Here is a 16,523-nt window from a genome sequence, read left to right as displayed (position 1 = left end):
TTTTTTATATTTTCAGTCTCTGTTTAGGGTCTCCCTGAAGTCCTCCACTCTCTTCTCAAGGCCGGTGAGTATCTTTATGACCATTACTTCAAATTCTCTATCAGGCATATTACTTACCTCTGTTTCATTTAGCTCTCTTGCTGGGATTTTGTCTTATTTTTCATTTGGGACATATTCCTCTGTCTCCTCATTTTGTCAAATTCTGTGTCTTTTCTTATGTGTTAGGATAGTCAGCCAGATCTCCTGCTCTTGAGAGTGGTGGCCTTATGAAGAAGAGGTTTTGTCGTGCCCTATGGGGCAATGTCTCTTGTTCATCAGAACCTGGAACTCACAGGTATCTCCTATGTATGTTGTATGTGCCCTGTTGTGGCTGAGCCATGTTTGCCTTCAGTCCTGTCATCTGCAATGGCTGTCTTTGCCTGTTGTGGGCAGTGTTTGGTCCCTCTGTTGTTAGTGGGCCAGTCTGGGGCCTCCTTGGCCTCGAGTTGAGTCAGACCAGGTGTGTGCCAGAGCTACAGTAACACCGAACTACAAGTTGCTTTCCCCATGTTGTCCCCTGAGAAGCTTTCATTGGTGCACGGGGCCTGTAGTGAGACCAGATGTCAGCCCTCAGCCTACTACTGTCAGACTGGTATGTGCGGTTATCTTCCTCTGTCCCCAGTTCAGGAGTCACTTTGGAGTGGTGCTGGCCTCTGCCAGTGCTGCTTGTATACTGCCCAGCTGTGGCGCGGCTTTGGATGGACTCCTGTCGAGGGCGGGTCTGCAGGAGAAGGTGGGGGGCAGGGTACTTGGTGCCAGCAAAGTCTGCTGTGGTCAGCTGTGGAAGGGGGACCTGGAGCTGCTTTAGAAAAATCCTGCTGTAGTCCTGGCTGGAGGGGGTCAGGTTTTCAGAAGAGCCAGGGGCAGGACACATGGCATTAGCAAGATTTGCATGGCTCTGCTATGGGAGGAGACCTGTAGAGGAGGCCTGGCTAGAGGGCGCCAGTCAGCGGAAGTGTGCAGGGATGGGGTGGGCAGTTAGCAAGCTAAGTAAAGAGTGTTCCTGCTACCCCGGTTGTTGTAGGTCTCTGTGTATCTAGTCTGGAGGGCAGGGGGTGGGCAACGGTGCCCATAAGCTCTTTTGTTGTTGAAGTCTCTCAAAGATCCCTGCCTCTCCAGCACTTGCTCTGAGGTTAGGAAATAAAGCTTCCCATATACCTCAGGCATTTTTCAAACTGCCGCTTCTATGCTGTATCTCCATGGGGCTGCTTCTTGTGCTGTCTCTTTAAGGTGGGGATTCGGTTTCCTATCACCCTCCTGGCTCTCCCAGAGCTGAGCCCACTGATTTTTAAAGTTCTAAATGTTAAGTGCTGCTGATTATAAGAACTTGCAAAGTTAGGCCCCTCTGGTTTTCAAAATCAAATGTTCTAGGGATTTGTCTTCCCAATGCATATCCCCTGCATCTAGGGTACCTGGTATGGGATCTTTTCCTTTCCTTTCTCTGCACCTGCAGAGTCCCCTTCCTTCCATGATACTCCCTGTGGGTCAGTTTGACTCTTTCTTCCCCGAGTCTCTGCCCTTCCTACCCTCTTCAGTGTGGCCTCTTCTCTAGCTTTGGAGGGTCTGTTCTGCCAGTCTTGGGGTCATTTTCGGAGTTATTTATACTGACATGGGTGTTATGTGGTTGTATCTGTGGGACGAGGTAGGTTTAGGATACTCTACTTTGCCGTCTTCCCCAGAAGTGCTCAAAACTTTTTTTTCTTTTTTTTAATTATTTATTTTGAGAGAAAAAGAGAGAGCAAGAGCACAAGTGGGAGGGGTAGAGGGAGACAGAGTACCAAGCAGACTCTATGCTGAGTGCAGAGCCAATGCAGGGCTCCATTTAATGACCCTGACGTCACGACCTGAGCCGAAACCAAGAGTCAGACACATAACTGACTGTGCTACCCAGGTGCCCCAAAGCTTCTTTAAAGAAAACTTTATGTTAATTTTGAGAGAACAGAAGTATTTTATTATAGGGTGTAAATTTCTTGAAACAGAAACAGTATAAGGTTTCTTTTTGTGTCTTGTATACATTTTTTTAAATAAAAATTTTATTTATTTAAGAGAGAGAGAGCGTGCATACTCGAGTTGTTGGGGTGGGGCAGAGGGAGAGGGAGAAGCAGGCTCCCCGCTGAGCAGGGAGCCTGATGAAGGGCTGGATCTCAGGACCCTGAGATCATGACCAGGGCCTAAGGCAGACACTTAACTGACTGAGCCACCCATGTTCTCCTGCATTGGTTTGTAAATAGAATTTTCCTCTCAAAATTCGTTTTCTATTTTGAATATCATAAATGGTACTCATTAAAAAGACAGTGTGGAGTGTGGGCTTTTAGGGACATTCAGAAGGGGTCCTGAGGTGGGGGTTGGGACATAATGCATGGTCATAGGCCATAGAAAAGTTCTCTGGTTATGCCTGGGTGCATTTGCTAGACAAGGACACAGACAAGCTGGCATACAAAGTTACACTCTGATTCATTTGTTGCATTTCTCTCCTTATTTGTCTTCCTTGAATCAGGAGCAAAACAGTTGCTCTTGTCCCCTAGGGCACTATTAGTGTGAGAAATTTTCCACCAACTTGAAGACAAATGAAAAAAATAAAGACAACATAATGAGTTTTTCATAATGCTAATTTTCTGCTTCAATTTAAACAAATTCTTAGTTGAGAACTTCTTATTTTGTTGTTTTAAATGATCCTTTTCTGAAAGGATAGCAAGCGTGGATGGCAGCTGATTTTCTTTAATCAGTTTACCAGGCCAAACAAACAAACGAACAAAGGGTAAGTATACATTGGTATTTAAATTTTCATATGTCCATAGCATCCAAAGCCTGAGGTCAGAGACATCCGTGGCAGAGAGACATGTAAAGCCAGGCCTACCCTGCAGTGTGCGAAGCCCTTGGGCCCGAGCTTGGCCAGCTCCTCTTCACCGACCCGGGTCCCCTTACTGCTGCACCTCTGAATTAAATACCCACCCCAGTGAATGGAATGCGATTTAGTTGAATTCCTCCTGATAAGCTGTCTGAGGGACTGTGAAATGTGACTGCTTTGACTGACGCTCCCGATTTCTCTTCCTCAAAATAAGACAGATTGACAGGATTCAAAGGGGACATGAAATTAGTTCTTATTCCCTGATTCAGCAATAAAGCCAGGAAGCAGGATCTGGTAAATGGAAAATATTCTAAGACTAGGAATGAGCGATTATAAGGCAAGCCTCAACTAGCTGAGGAAGTTTTTCTGTGCCTGCAGCTGATAAACTGCTTTTGTACCTGGATCAAATGCTGGTCCTAGTCAGGACTCCAGTGCTGCACACGCTTGCAGACCGGCTGCCGTGTGGGTGAGCAGATAGCATTCAGCCAGGACTCATGCACGCCCCCTTCTTACAAGAATTTTCCAAATAGCTTCTGAGGCATCAGCCATTAGGAAATAATCTGATGATAATTTATACTTTATAACACAATTAATACTCCCATTACATATTTATTTCGGACTGAAAAACAAATACCAGGTGAGCTAAAATTTTCTGAAGAGTATTGTCCAGGTTCTTCTATTCCTTTTCCTTATGGGACTGACACTATGCCAGCCTGAGTCTTTAATAATGCCAGTTTGACTCCAGAGATCTACAGAATGAGAACGTGAATGTTCTATTTGTATTAACACTTAGATTAGCAAGTAACTTTTACATTCGGGAACTGACTTGGGGGGATCTGTCCTTATCTTTCCTGATGGGATTGAACCCTTTTTCCTTTGTCCAGGTGGAGAACTTAGATCTGCTTCCCCTGTGGTAACTGGAACACAGAAGGATGAAGTGGAAGGAAGCTTTCAGGTATTCCCAAAGAGAAGTGACTTGGCATCTAGTCTGTCCCGCTCCATTCCTGATTGTGGGCATGTGCCCTCCCACCCCATCTCTGAATAATAAAGCCAGGCAGTACATCAAGGCCTCAGGCAGAAGGCCCATTAGGCACGCCTGTGATTAAAGCTGATTAGCTAGAAGTCACTGGGAATCTTAGTCCAAGATCAGTGGTGAATCAGATCCAATTTGCATAAACGACGAGGTGCTTCATTAAGGCTAATCATTTTCCTCTGTCCTTTGGTAATAAATCATCCTTCTATGGGGTTCATTTAGATGGAGCTTGAGGATTTTGCCTTCAGAGTTCTTCAACACTATTAAGATCACTTTAGCTATGCTCTTTGGCCTCATTTGCAGGGATGGTACCTGTCTGGAGCCACGTCTCAGAGCTACATCCGTGAAAAAATTTCCTAGAAATATAAGCAATGATTCATTAGGGTCCATATGCCAGCAGCCAAGACCCATACGTTAACGAAGTGTGCGTCTTTTAAAGCACCAGTAGAACAAATCGTGCTTGTTTAAACTGATGAAGGACTCAGGCCACATAGTGCCTTGTGTTGAGCCAACTCATCTTTAATTTTACGTACTCTTCTTGAAATGAGTCTATCTAAATCCAGGAAAATTGACCAGGTGTAACCTTCCAGAGCTCTCATGTGGATGATTCTTGCTTTGCAATTACTTGTGAGAATGACGAGATGCTGCCTGTTTTGCCCCAAAGATTATTCCTTTTTGTCTCCTGTAATTTATGCACTCTGGTCCCGTGTGCCTGGTCCACTTTGCTTGTGCCTGTTGAATAGCCTTTTTACTTGTTTATCTCTTGTACTCCATGAAAACAGGGATTCCATGCCTAGCTCATAACTTACAGTAATTATGTATTGACAAATTGTTGTGAATTATGAGATGGTGGTTATAATGGAATATTATACAGCCCATTGAAAGAATGATATTGATCTCTATATATTGACATGTAAAGATGCCCGTATATTTCATAACATAGTTACTGAAAAAAAGCAAGCTGAAAAACATTATGCATAGGATGATCCCATTTTTTGTAAAATAATAATAATAACAACAATAATAATAATAATGCTTACGTGTATATTCATAGAGAAGGAAAAAGTATAAGTACACAGGGACTGGGTTTAGGTAAAAAGGTGGGGCTTTTGCTTTTAACTTTATAAATTTCTATATTTAATCTGTTAGAGTGAATCTGTATTACTATTGTAAACTAAAAACCCAGTAAACAGTTTTAAAAACCATAAAATTATAGATTCTGGTTGCTAATTATTATTATTAAAAAAAAAACACTGTATTAATTTTCTAGGACTACTATAGCAAATTACCCCAACCTGGATTGTTTAATAAAAGAGAAATTGATTCTTTCATAGTTCTGGAGGTTAGAAGTCTGAAATGGAGGTAGAGCCATGTTCTCTCCAAAGGCTCTAGGAAAGAATCCTTCTCTGCCTCTTAGCAGTTACCGGTAATCCTTGGCATTCCTTGGCCTGTAGACACATCACTCCAATCCCTANATTCTGGTTGCTAATTATTATTATTAAAAAAAAAACACTGTATTAATTTTCTAGGACTACTATAGCAAATTACCCCAACCTGGATTGTTTAATAAAAGAGAAATTGATTCTTTCATAGTTCTGGAGGTTAGAAGTCTGAAATGGAGGTAGAGCCATGTTCTCTCCAAAGGCTCTAGGAAAGAATCCTTCTCTGCCTCTTTAGCAGTTATCGGTAATCCTTGGCATTCCTTGGCCTGTAGACACATCACTCCAATCCCTATCTCCATTTTCACATGGGCTTTTCCTATGTGCTTTGCTAGATCTTTACATGTCCTTCTCATAAGGACACCAGTCATTGGATTTAGGGTCCACCCCAATCCCATACGACCTTACCTTAACAAAACTAATTATGTCTCCAAAGACCCTATTTCCAAATAAGGTCAAGTTCTGAGATTTTGGATGGAGTTGAATTCTGGGGGGACACAATTCATCCCAGTACAAACACTAACAAGGGACAGAACCAACAAGCTTTATGTGTTAAAACATCTTTTCTAAAGACTGTTGTCTGGGCTGGCACGTCACCAGTACAGTTTGTGGTCCCTCATTGGACTGGCGTGGGATGGGAGTTCCATGAGATGTTGCAGCTGCTACAGGTTTGGAGAACCTACAAGCCTTCAACTCATCTGTCCTCTAGCCTTAGACCAGAATCCACTTGACCTACCATGCCAGTTCTGGGATGAAGCAGCTTTTAGTTCCTCTTTTAATCTCTACTTTTACTTTTGGTATGAGGTTTTCCTTAATTTACAAATTTTCTTTTTCTTCTCTTTTCTTTCTTTTTCTCTTTCTTTCTTTCTTTCTTTCTTTCTTTCTTTCTTTCTTTCTTTCTTTCTTTCTTCTTTCTGATGATGGTCTACTATACACAAGGCTCTGCAGGGGACACAAAATCAATTTCCTTGCTTTTGAGGATCTTGTAGCTTAGCTTATGAGTGTCAATACTGTACTTACTGATTCTAAGAGACACATTTTAACATTTCTAAAACTGGGATTTTTCTTATAGTAGATGGCGTGGCATAGTCTAATTGACAGCTTTAAAAATTTCCTAATAGTAAATAAAATTACATATCTCATGGTTAATGTCTTCAGATTCAGTGAGATATGATAGCACAAGAAATTGGGCAAGTTACCTGCCATTGCACTTGATAAGCACATGCTGTGAGTGTGAGTTCGGAAACAAGAATCTGTAGTTATTTTTCTTTAAATATAGTTTTTTAAAATAAAAATATTTATGTTTACAAGTTTATTATGGTTATTACTTTTTTAATTGAGGTATAATTGACCTATAACATTATACTAGTTTCAGGTGTACAACAGGGTGATTCAATCTTTTTGTATTTTGCAAAATAATCACAATAAGTCTAGTTCACATTTGTTACCATACATAGTTACCAAAGTTTTTTCCTTTTGAAAACTTTTAAGATCTACTGTTAGTTATATATAAATATATATATATATATTTCAAATATACAGTACAGTAGTATTAACTATAGTCACCATGCTGTACATTACATTGCTGTGACTTATTTATTTTATAACCGGAACTTTGTATTTTTTTACTCCAATTACTCATTTCACCTACCCCACCCTTCCTGACTCTGGTGACCACCAATCTGTTCTGTATATCTACGAACTTTTTAAAAAAGATTTTTTTAGATTCCACATATAAGTGAGATCTAATAGTATTTGTCTTTGTCTGTCTTATTTCACTTAGCGTGATGGATGTAAGGTCCCTCTGTGTTGCAAATGGCAGGATTTCATTCTTTTTTATGGCTGAATAATATTCTTTCTCTCTCTGTGTGTACACACACACACACACACACATTTTCTTTATTCTTTCGTCCATTGGTTATTTAGGTTATTTCTATATCTTGACTGTTGTAAATAATGCTGCAATAAAAATGAGGATGCAGATTTCTTTTCTGAGTTAATGTTTTCATTTTCTTTGGATAAATACCCAGAAGTAGAATTGCTAGATCATATGGTAGTTCTATTGCTAACTTTTTGAGGAACCTCCATACTATTTTCCAAAGTGGCTGCACCAATTTACATTCCCATGAACAGTACCCAAGGGTTTCCTTTTGTCCACATCCTCACTAACACTTGCTATTTCTAATTCCCTTATTTTTTAAATTTATTCTATAAATATGATCCTGCACCTGCTATTTGCAAGGGATAGAGAATATCTAAACACTCATTTAAAAACAATATTAGATCTACCTTTACGAAGCAAGAGATCTGGATATCATTAAAAATCTTACAAGGCAGAAACATTTGTGAACCAGGGCAGAAGGCAAAATTTATGGTCAGTAACGTGCAAAATTATCAACAATTTACCTTCTTTATTGGTAAGTTTCTTCCAAGAAACTGGGTTTTTGAATTTATTATCAGTTAAACCAAAGTCTTTCAGGTGGAAAATTCATTGGTATCAGCTGTTTGCTTTTTCCCAAGCCTCCAATCAGCTATCAATACTTAATTCTGTGTGTACAAAGTATCTTTTGTGCAATGCAAATTTCTGTTATTTTCCCCTAGGGGATAAAATATCACATGGAATAAGGAAGAAAATGCAAGATGAATTCTGAATCTAATACATGAGTTTTGTTTTATTTTTCTTTTACATTGTATTTGTTTAAGAATCAGAAATAAAATCTAATTTAGAATACTCACCAACTAAAAGAAAACAGCTTTATGTGGCAAACCTACTGCCCCAGAAAACAAGTAATTAAAGGACCTCTTAAAATAGCAGCCGTAAAATTGACATTCTGTGGGAGACCATGTGTTCATTACTGTTCTTTTTATGGAGGACCCTCCCTGGGCACTGTTCTGAGAATTGAAATCTGCTGTCAGACTGAGTGCTTCACCCAGGGACTTTGCATCCTCTTCTGGGGGAAAAGGTTAGTGCATTTCTGGTGTAGGTAGGATAGTTGTACCATGTCAGGTGGAAATATGACCTTGTTGTTATGTTTATTTGGAGATTGCATATGGCTTAAGGAGATCTGTATGAGTGCCAAATGGACAAGGGGTAGATATGTGGTAGTTAATTGTATGTGTCAGCGTTGTTAGGTCATGGTAACTAAATAATCGAACATTATTCTACATGTTTCAATGAAAGTAATTTTTTAAAAAATTTGAGTATAACTGACATACAATGTTCTTTAGTTTCAGGTGTCAATGAAAGTATTTTTTTGGATGAGATTCACATTGAAATCCCTAGGCTTTGAGTAATGTGAGTTGTGACTTACCCAATCAGTTGAAAGCCTTAAGAGAAACAGAACTGACCTCTTTGAAAAAAGAGGGAATTTTGCCAGCAGACCACCTTTGGACTTGAAGTGCAAAATCAACTCTTCCCTGGGTCTCCAGGCTGCTGGCCCACCCTGCAGATTTTGAATTTGTCAGCCTCCACAATCTTATGACCAAATTCCTTAAAATAAATCCGTAGCTAGCTAGCAACAATACATTTATTGTTTTTTTCCCCACCTCTGGAGAACCCTGACTAATACAGATTATGAGAGACAAAGCTTATAGAGGCAGAAGAGACTTTTTCCTGAGTTTAAGACTCTATTCCCTTACTACCTGCTCTTTTCCTTTTTAGGCGAGAATTATATGGAGAGTCTGTGATGTTTCTGCAACTGAAAGAGGTTGGGGAAGCTTCTATAGAAAGGCAAATGGGTCCTTCTTTGTATTCCTATGATACTGCTGATGGAATCCTGTATTTCCCCAAATCTCCCCAAATGGGAATTGGAGCTAGGTGAAGAACCATTTATTGGTTCTAGTAATGAAACTCTTTGGCTGTTCCTACAAATTTTACATTACATTTGCTTAGATCGCCTAGTGTTTAGGAGGGAAGGTGTTCTCTCCACAACGTAAATAAAGAAACAAACATCTTCCCTCAAAGACAGGATACAACCACGTCAGAGGAAGGAAGCTCTGGCCCAAGACTGCTGGGAGAGGGGGGCTGGCTGTATTCAAACAGGTCTTCTATCTTCTCTCATACAGTCCTCACCAGTCTGGCTTAAGCACTGCCTCATCCATGAGGCTTTCTAAACTTGAATTAGATTTCTTTCTATTCCACATTGTCCATCTCTACTCTTTTTCATAGAAAAACTTCTTGAGTCACCATCTCTGCAGCCTCACTTCACTTTCTTCCACATCTAACTCCATTCAGGCTTTGGTCCTCATGATACTACAAAGACCTCCCCAGTCAAGGTCCCTCTTGAGCACTGTGTTGTCAGATTCAAAAGTCACTTCTAAGTTCTTGTCTTCTTTCACATCTCAGTGGCACGGATGATTCAGTTCTCCTTGAAACATGTTTTCTTTAGGCTTCTGTTGAGTAGAATTAAAATGGGGTTTCCTCCTAGCTCATTTGCTATTCCTTCAAAGATATCTTTGCAGATATTTCTGCTGCTTAACCTTGAAAACCTAGACTATCCAAGAGCTCAGTCTTGTATTCTAATTACTCTGCATAAACAGGCCTATGGCTTTAAATATCATCCATATACCTCACAAATCTACATTTCCACTTGTGGCCTTTGCCCTGGAATCCAGGCTTGTATATCCAATTTCCTACTTCACATCTCTGCTAATTGCTCCCTGTGTTTGTAATCCCTAATCTTTTCACAGCTAGCTCCCTCTTATTTAAATTTCAATTTATAGAGTCTGTGTAAATATTATCATCTGTATATCTGCCTGTCTATTTCTCATCTAGCTATGTTTATCATCAATCACTCACTTAATTTTAATTCTATGCATAACTTGTGACTATATATCTTTCTTTCCTTTTTAAAAAAAAAATCCAGTTAGTTAACATACAGTGTACTATTAGTTTCAGGGGTACAATACAGTAATTCAACAATTCCATACAACCCCCAGTGCTCATCACAACAAGTTCCTTACTTAATCCCCATCCGCCATTTAGCCCCCCCCCCCCAAGAATCATCAGTCTGTTCTCTATAGTTAAGTGTCTGTTTCTTGGTTTGTCTCTCTTTTTTCCCCCTTTGCTCATTTGTTTTGTTTCTTAAATTCCACATAGTGAAATCATACAGTTTTTGTCTTTCTCTGACTGATATTTTGCTTAGCATTATACTCTCTATCTCCATCCATGTCATTGTAAAATGGCAAGATTTCATTCTTTTTATGGGTGAATAATATTCCCTTATGTATAGATACCACCTCTTCTTTATCCATTCATCAATCAAAGGACACTTGAGCTGCTATATCTTGGCTATTGTAGGTAATGCTGCTATAAACATCAGGGTGCATGTATCTCTTTGAATTAGTGTTTCTGTATTCTTTGGGTAAATACCCAGTAGTGCTATTGCTGGATCATAGGGTAGTTCTATTTTTAACTTTCTGAGGAACCTCTAATACTGCTTTCCACAGTGGCTGCACCAGTTTTCATTCCTACCGGTAGTGCATGGGGGTTCCTTTTTCTCCACATAATCACCAACACCTGTTGTTTCTTGTGTTGTTAATTTTAGCCATTCTGAAAGGTGTGAGGTGATATCTCATTGAAGTTTTGATTTGCATTTCCCTGATGGTAAGTGACGATGAACATCTTTATAAATGTCTGTTGGCCATCTGTATTTCTTCTTTGGAGAAATGTCTGTTCATGTCTTCTGCCCATTTTTGATTAGATTATTTGGTTGTTGGGTATTGAGTTGTGTAAGTTCTTTATATATTTTGGATTTTAACCCCTTATTGGATATGCAGTTTGCAAATATCTTCTCCCATTCTGTAGGTTGCCTTTCAGTTTTGTGGATTGTTTCCTTTGCTGTGCAGGACCTTTTTATTTTGATGTAGACCCAACAGTTTATTTTTGCTTTTGTTTTCCTTGCCTCAGGGAGACCTAGCTAGAAAAATGTTGCTTCAGCCAATGTCAAAGAGTTATTGCCTGTGTTCTCTTCTAGGACTTTTATGGTTTCAGATCTCACTTTCAGGTCTTTAATCCATTTTGAATTTATTTTTTGTATGGTCTAAGAAAGTGGCCCAGTTTCATTCTTCTGCATGTTGCTGTCCAGTTTCCCTAACACCATTTGTTGAAGACTGTCTTTTTCCCATTGGATATTCTTTCCTGCTTTGTTGAAGATTAATTGACCATGTAGTTGTAGGTTTATTTCTAGATTCTGTGTTCTGTTCTATTGATCTATGTGTCTATATTTGCGCCCGTACCACACTGTTTTTATTACAACAAATTTGTAATATAACTTGAAGTCCAGAATTGTGATGCCTTCAGCTTTGCTTTGCTTTTTCAAGATTGCTTTGTCTATTTGGGTTCTTTTGTGGTTCCATATAAATTTTAGAATTGTTTGTTCTAGTTCTGTGAAAAATGGTATTTTGATAGAGATTGCATTAAATGTGTAGATTGCTTTGGATTGTTTGGACACTTTAACAATAATTGTTCTTCCAGTCCACGAGCATGGAATGTCTTTCCATTTCTTTGTGTTGTATCAAGTTCTTTTTTTTTTTAATTTTTAAAAAAGATTTTATTTATTTGAGAGAGAGAGAGCACGCACATGAGAGAGCACAAGCGGGGGTAGGGGCAGAGGGAGAGGGAGATGGAGACTCTTTGCTGTGCAGGGAGCCCTGATGTAGGGCTCGATCCCAGGACCCTGAGATCATGACCTGAGCCAAAGGCTCACTTAACTGACTAAGCCACTCAGGCACCTCTGTCTCAAGTTTTTTCATTGTTGTTTTATAGTTTTCAGAATAGAGGTCTTTCACCTCCTTGGTTACATTTATTCCTAGGTATCTTATTATTTTTGGTGTAATTGTAAATGAGATTTTTTTCTTAATTTCTGTTTCTACTGCTTCATTATTGGTATATAGAAATGCAACAGATTTCTGTACATTGTTTTTGTAACCTGCAGCTCTACTGAATTTGTATTTCAGTTCTAGCAATTTTTTGGTGGAGTCTTTTGGGTTTTGTATATATACTATCATGCCATCTGCAGATAGTGAAAATTTTACTTCTTCCTTACCAATTTGGATGTCTTTTATTTCTTTTTGTTGTCTAATTGCTATGATTAGGCCTTACACCTTATGTTGAGTAGTGAGAGTGGACATCTGTGTCTTGTTCTTGACTCTAAGGGAAAAGTTCTTGGTTTTCACCATTAAGGATGATGTTAGCTGTGGGATTTTCATATACAGCCTTTATCATGTGGAGGTATATTCCCTCTAAACCCACTTTGTTGAGTTTTTTTTTTTAAATCATGAATGGATATTGTACTTTGTCAAATACTTTTTCTGTGTCTGTTGAAACGATCATATGGTTCCTATCTTTTCTCTTATTGATGTGACGTATTTTGTTGATTGATTTACAAATATTGAACCAATATTGCAACTGAGGAATAAATCCTACTTGGTCATGGTGAGTGACTTTTTAAATGTATTGTTGGATTCTGTTTGCTAGTGTTTTGTTAAGGATCTTTGCATCTATGTTCATCAGAGATATTGGCCTGTAGTTCTCTTTTTTAGTGGTGTCTTTATCTGGTTTTGGTATCAGGGTAATGCTGGCCTCCTAGAATGAATTTGGAAGTTTTCCCTCCTCTTCTTTTTTTGGAATAGTTTGAGAAGAATAGATATTAACTCTTCTTTAAATGTTTGGTAGAATTCTCTGTGAATCCTCTGGTCCTGGACTTCTGTTTGTTGGGAATTTTTTGATTAGTGAATTAGTTTCTTTGCTGATTATGGTCTGCTCAAATTTTCTATTGCTTCCTGTTTCAGTGTTTTGTCCAATTTGTTAGCATATAGTTTTTCATAATATTCTCTTATAATTTGTATTTCTGGAGTATTGGTTATTATTTCTCCTCTCTCATTTGTGATTTTATTGATTTTAGTCCTTTATCTTTTTCTTGGTAAGTCTGGTTAGAGGATTATCGATTTTTTTTTTTTTTTTTTTTAGTTTTTCAAAGAACTAGCTCCTGGTTTCATTGATCTGTTATATTGCTTGTTTTGGTTTCTATATTATTTATTTCTGTTCTTGTCTTTATTTTTTCCTTCCTTCTGCTGGTTTTAGGTTTTGTTTGTTGTTTATATATTTCGTACTTGTTTACATATTTATTGTATTTTAGTTTCTACTACTTAAAGAAAATTCCCTGAGATTACAAGAATACCTGACAGAGCAGAAGCCTAGTAAACATTTCTTGAATGACTTGATTGAGAGATTATCACTTATAGCTCACCATTTAGCATCTAAGTTTCTACTACTATGGTATTTTGCTGTTATTCATGTATTTGTGTGGATATCTATATATTTAAAGGTTGGGGTTACATCCAAATAGTGTTTGGAAGTGTTCCCATTTTTAGGCAGATATGTGAAGTCTAGCGGTAGAAGGAACCAGTTACAAATTGCACAGTCTAGCATACTTGGCCCTGCATTAACTCTCCATCCCCACCAACAATTCCCTTATTTTGACATGTCTGTCTTAGGGATTATCTTTCCTAATGCAGTCCTGATCTCTATCACTTCCTCTGCCTGATGTTTCCAGTAAGGATGACCAGCTTCCAGCCCCTCGGTTTCTCCCTTTTGAGGGTGAGTGGAGCTACAACCCACTATGATACTAGGAGCATCCTCTATGCTTATTCTTCTTGGTAGCTGTCTTTATTTCTCCTTTACTTTTGAAGGATAACTTCACTGGATATAAAGTTCTAGGTTAATGGTTTCTTTCTTTTAACATTAATTTCATGCCGCTCTTGCCTTGCTTGCATGGAATTCAACAAGAAGCCCACTGTAATTCTTATCCTTGTTCTCTCTAGTAAGGTTTTGTTTTGTTTTGTTTGTTTGTTTTTATCCCCCTTACCCCAGCTTTCTTAAAGATTTTCTCTGTGTCTTTGATTTTCGGTAGTTGAATATGATAGGCCTAGGGATGGATAGATAGATAGATAGATAGATAGATAGATAGATAGATAGATAGATCGATCGATCTATATATTTATCCTACTTGGTGGTCTCTGAGCTTCCTGGATCTGTGGTTTGGTGTCATTAATTATGGAATTCTCAGCCATTATTACTTCAAGTATTTCTCTTGCTCTTTACTTTTTTTTTCTTCTTCTGGCATTTCAGTTATTTATATGTTATTGCCTTTAGAAATTATCCCACAGTCCTTGGATGTTGTATTCTCTCCCCTTTTTTCATTTTCTTTATATCTCAGTTTTGAACATTTCTACTGACCTATCTTTAAGTTCACTGATTCTTTCCTCAGCTGCATCTAGTATACTAATGAGCCCACCAAAGGCATTCTTCATTTCTGTTACAGTGGTTTTGATTTCTAGCATTTCTTTGTGATTCTTTCCTGGAATTTCCATCTCTCTGCTTCTATTATTCACTGGTTTTTGTCTACCGTTTCCATTAGAGCCCTTAGCATATTAATCACAGTTATTTGAAGTTCCAGACCAGGCCTGATAAAACCAACATCTGTGTCATATCAGAGTATGATTCTGATACTTGCTTTGTCTCTTCAGACTGTTTTTCCTCAGATTTTAGTATACCTTGTAATTTATTTTTGCTATTGAAAGGTAAACATGATGTATTGAACTGAGGTAAATAGGCCCCTAGTATGAGGTTTTATGTTAATTTGGCTAGTATTTGGACAATGCTTAATGTTTGTTATAGCTGTAAGTAGCAGAGGCTTCAATTCCTTTAACTTTTTTTTGGTGGGGGGGGGGGCAGTGCCCTGTTGTCTTTGCATTTCCCTAAGAATTCCTTCTTAAATAGAGTCTCAGTCTTGAAGTTTTTTTCAGCTGAATCTGCTGTTATTACAGTGTTGGTGTGGTTGTAAGTTATGGAAGAGGGGAAACATTCTATAATGTTATGATTAAATATCAGTTGTTTAGTGGCCCTATGTCTCTGGGCTTTGACCTTCACATGTGTATTCTAGCTTTCCTCCCCTTTCCTTTATATGAGATCAAGGCTAGAGGGGACTATAGTGAGAGAAATGCCCTACCTCTATGTGCAATAAGGCTCTAGAGAGTAGGCCTTGGTTATGGAGAACACTCTGGGCATATTTCACAGTGGTTACTCTTGCCCTCCCCTCACCATTGCCACAAAGTGATTTTTCCTGGCTCATTACCATGAAAACCTGGTGGTGTTCCTGGAGGTGAAATTTATGAATGTGTGAGGGTCCTGTAAGAGCTGCAGGCCTCAGGATTTTCTCACTGTCAAGCTAGTTCATACTTAGCCTCTAGCAATTCATCAAAATTTCCATTTAAATGTTTCTACCAATTTATGGCTTCTGCTACAGAAGAGCAGATCTCAGTTCTGGCTCTCCTGGATTTGACATGAGGGTTTGCTCTGCAATCTCAGTTCTTTGATATTTCCAAGAAAAGTCACTGATTTTCAGTCTGTTTAACATTTGCTTTTCCTAAGGGTGATAGTGATGATTCTAAGCTTCTAACACATTGGACCCTGAACTGGAAGTCTTGGTATCTTTTATGGTATCTAGCACAACATTCTTTTTTTTTAAATTTTTTATTATGTTGTGTTAGTCACTATACAGTACATCCTTAGTTTTTGATATAGTGTTCCATGATTCATTATTTGCGTATAACACCCCGCGCACCATGCAATATGTGCCCTCCTTAATACCCATCACCGGGCCTATCCCAATCCCCCACCCCCTCCCCTCTGAAGCCTTCAGTTTGTTTCCCAGAGTCCATAGTCTCTCATGGTTCATTCCCCCTTCTGTTTACCCCCTTCATTCTTCCCTTCCTTCTCCTACCGATCTTCCTGCTATTTCTTATGTTCCATAAATGAATGAAACCATATGATAATTGTCTTTCTCTGCTTGACTTATTTCACTTAGCATAATCTCCTCCAGTCCCATCCATGTTGCTGCAAATGTTGGGTAATCGTTCTTTCTGATGGCTGAGTAATATTCCATTGTATATAAGGACCACATCTTAATCCAGTCATCTATTGAAGGGCATCTTGGCTCCTTCCACAATTTCGCTATTGTGGACAATCCTGCTATGAACATTGGGGTGCATATGGCCCTTCTCTTCACTATGTCTGTATCTTTGGGGTAAATACACAGTAGTGCAATTGCTGGATCATAGGGTAGCTCTATTTGTAACTTTTTAAGGGAACTCCACACTGTTT

At 38.8% G+C, this 16,523-nt stretch overlaps 1 long non-coding RNA gene across 1 annotated transcript in view; it reads left to right on the top strand.

The window, feature by feature from the left end:
- Window positions 1–3,773: 3,773 nt before the first annotated feature.
- LOC117797251 overlaps window positions 3,774–16,523 on the top strand; it is a 31,128-nt gene continuing 18,378 nt past the window's right edge. Inside the window, exon 1 of the long non-coding RNA XR_004622192.1 lies at window positions 3,774–3,842. This is a non-coding gene — a long non-coding RNA (uncharacterized LOC117797251). The remainder of the gene's footprint in view (window positions 3,843–16,523) is intronic.

This window comes from Ailuropoda melanoleuca, chromosome 20 (assembly GCF_002007445.2).
Source record: "Ailuropoda melanoleuca isolate Jingjing chromosome 20, ASM200744v2, whole genome shotgun sequence".
NCBI classification, from domain to species: domain Eukaryota; kingdom Metazoa; phylum Chordata; class Mammalia; order Carnivora; family Ursidae; genus Ailuropoda; species Ailuropoda melanoleuca.
The sequence above is the reverse complement of the archived record's forward strand: the minus strand, read 5'-3'. Positions and strand labels throughout refer to the sequence as shown.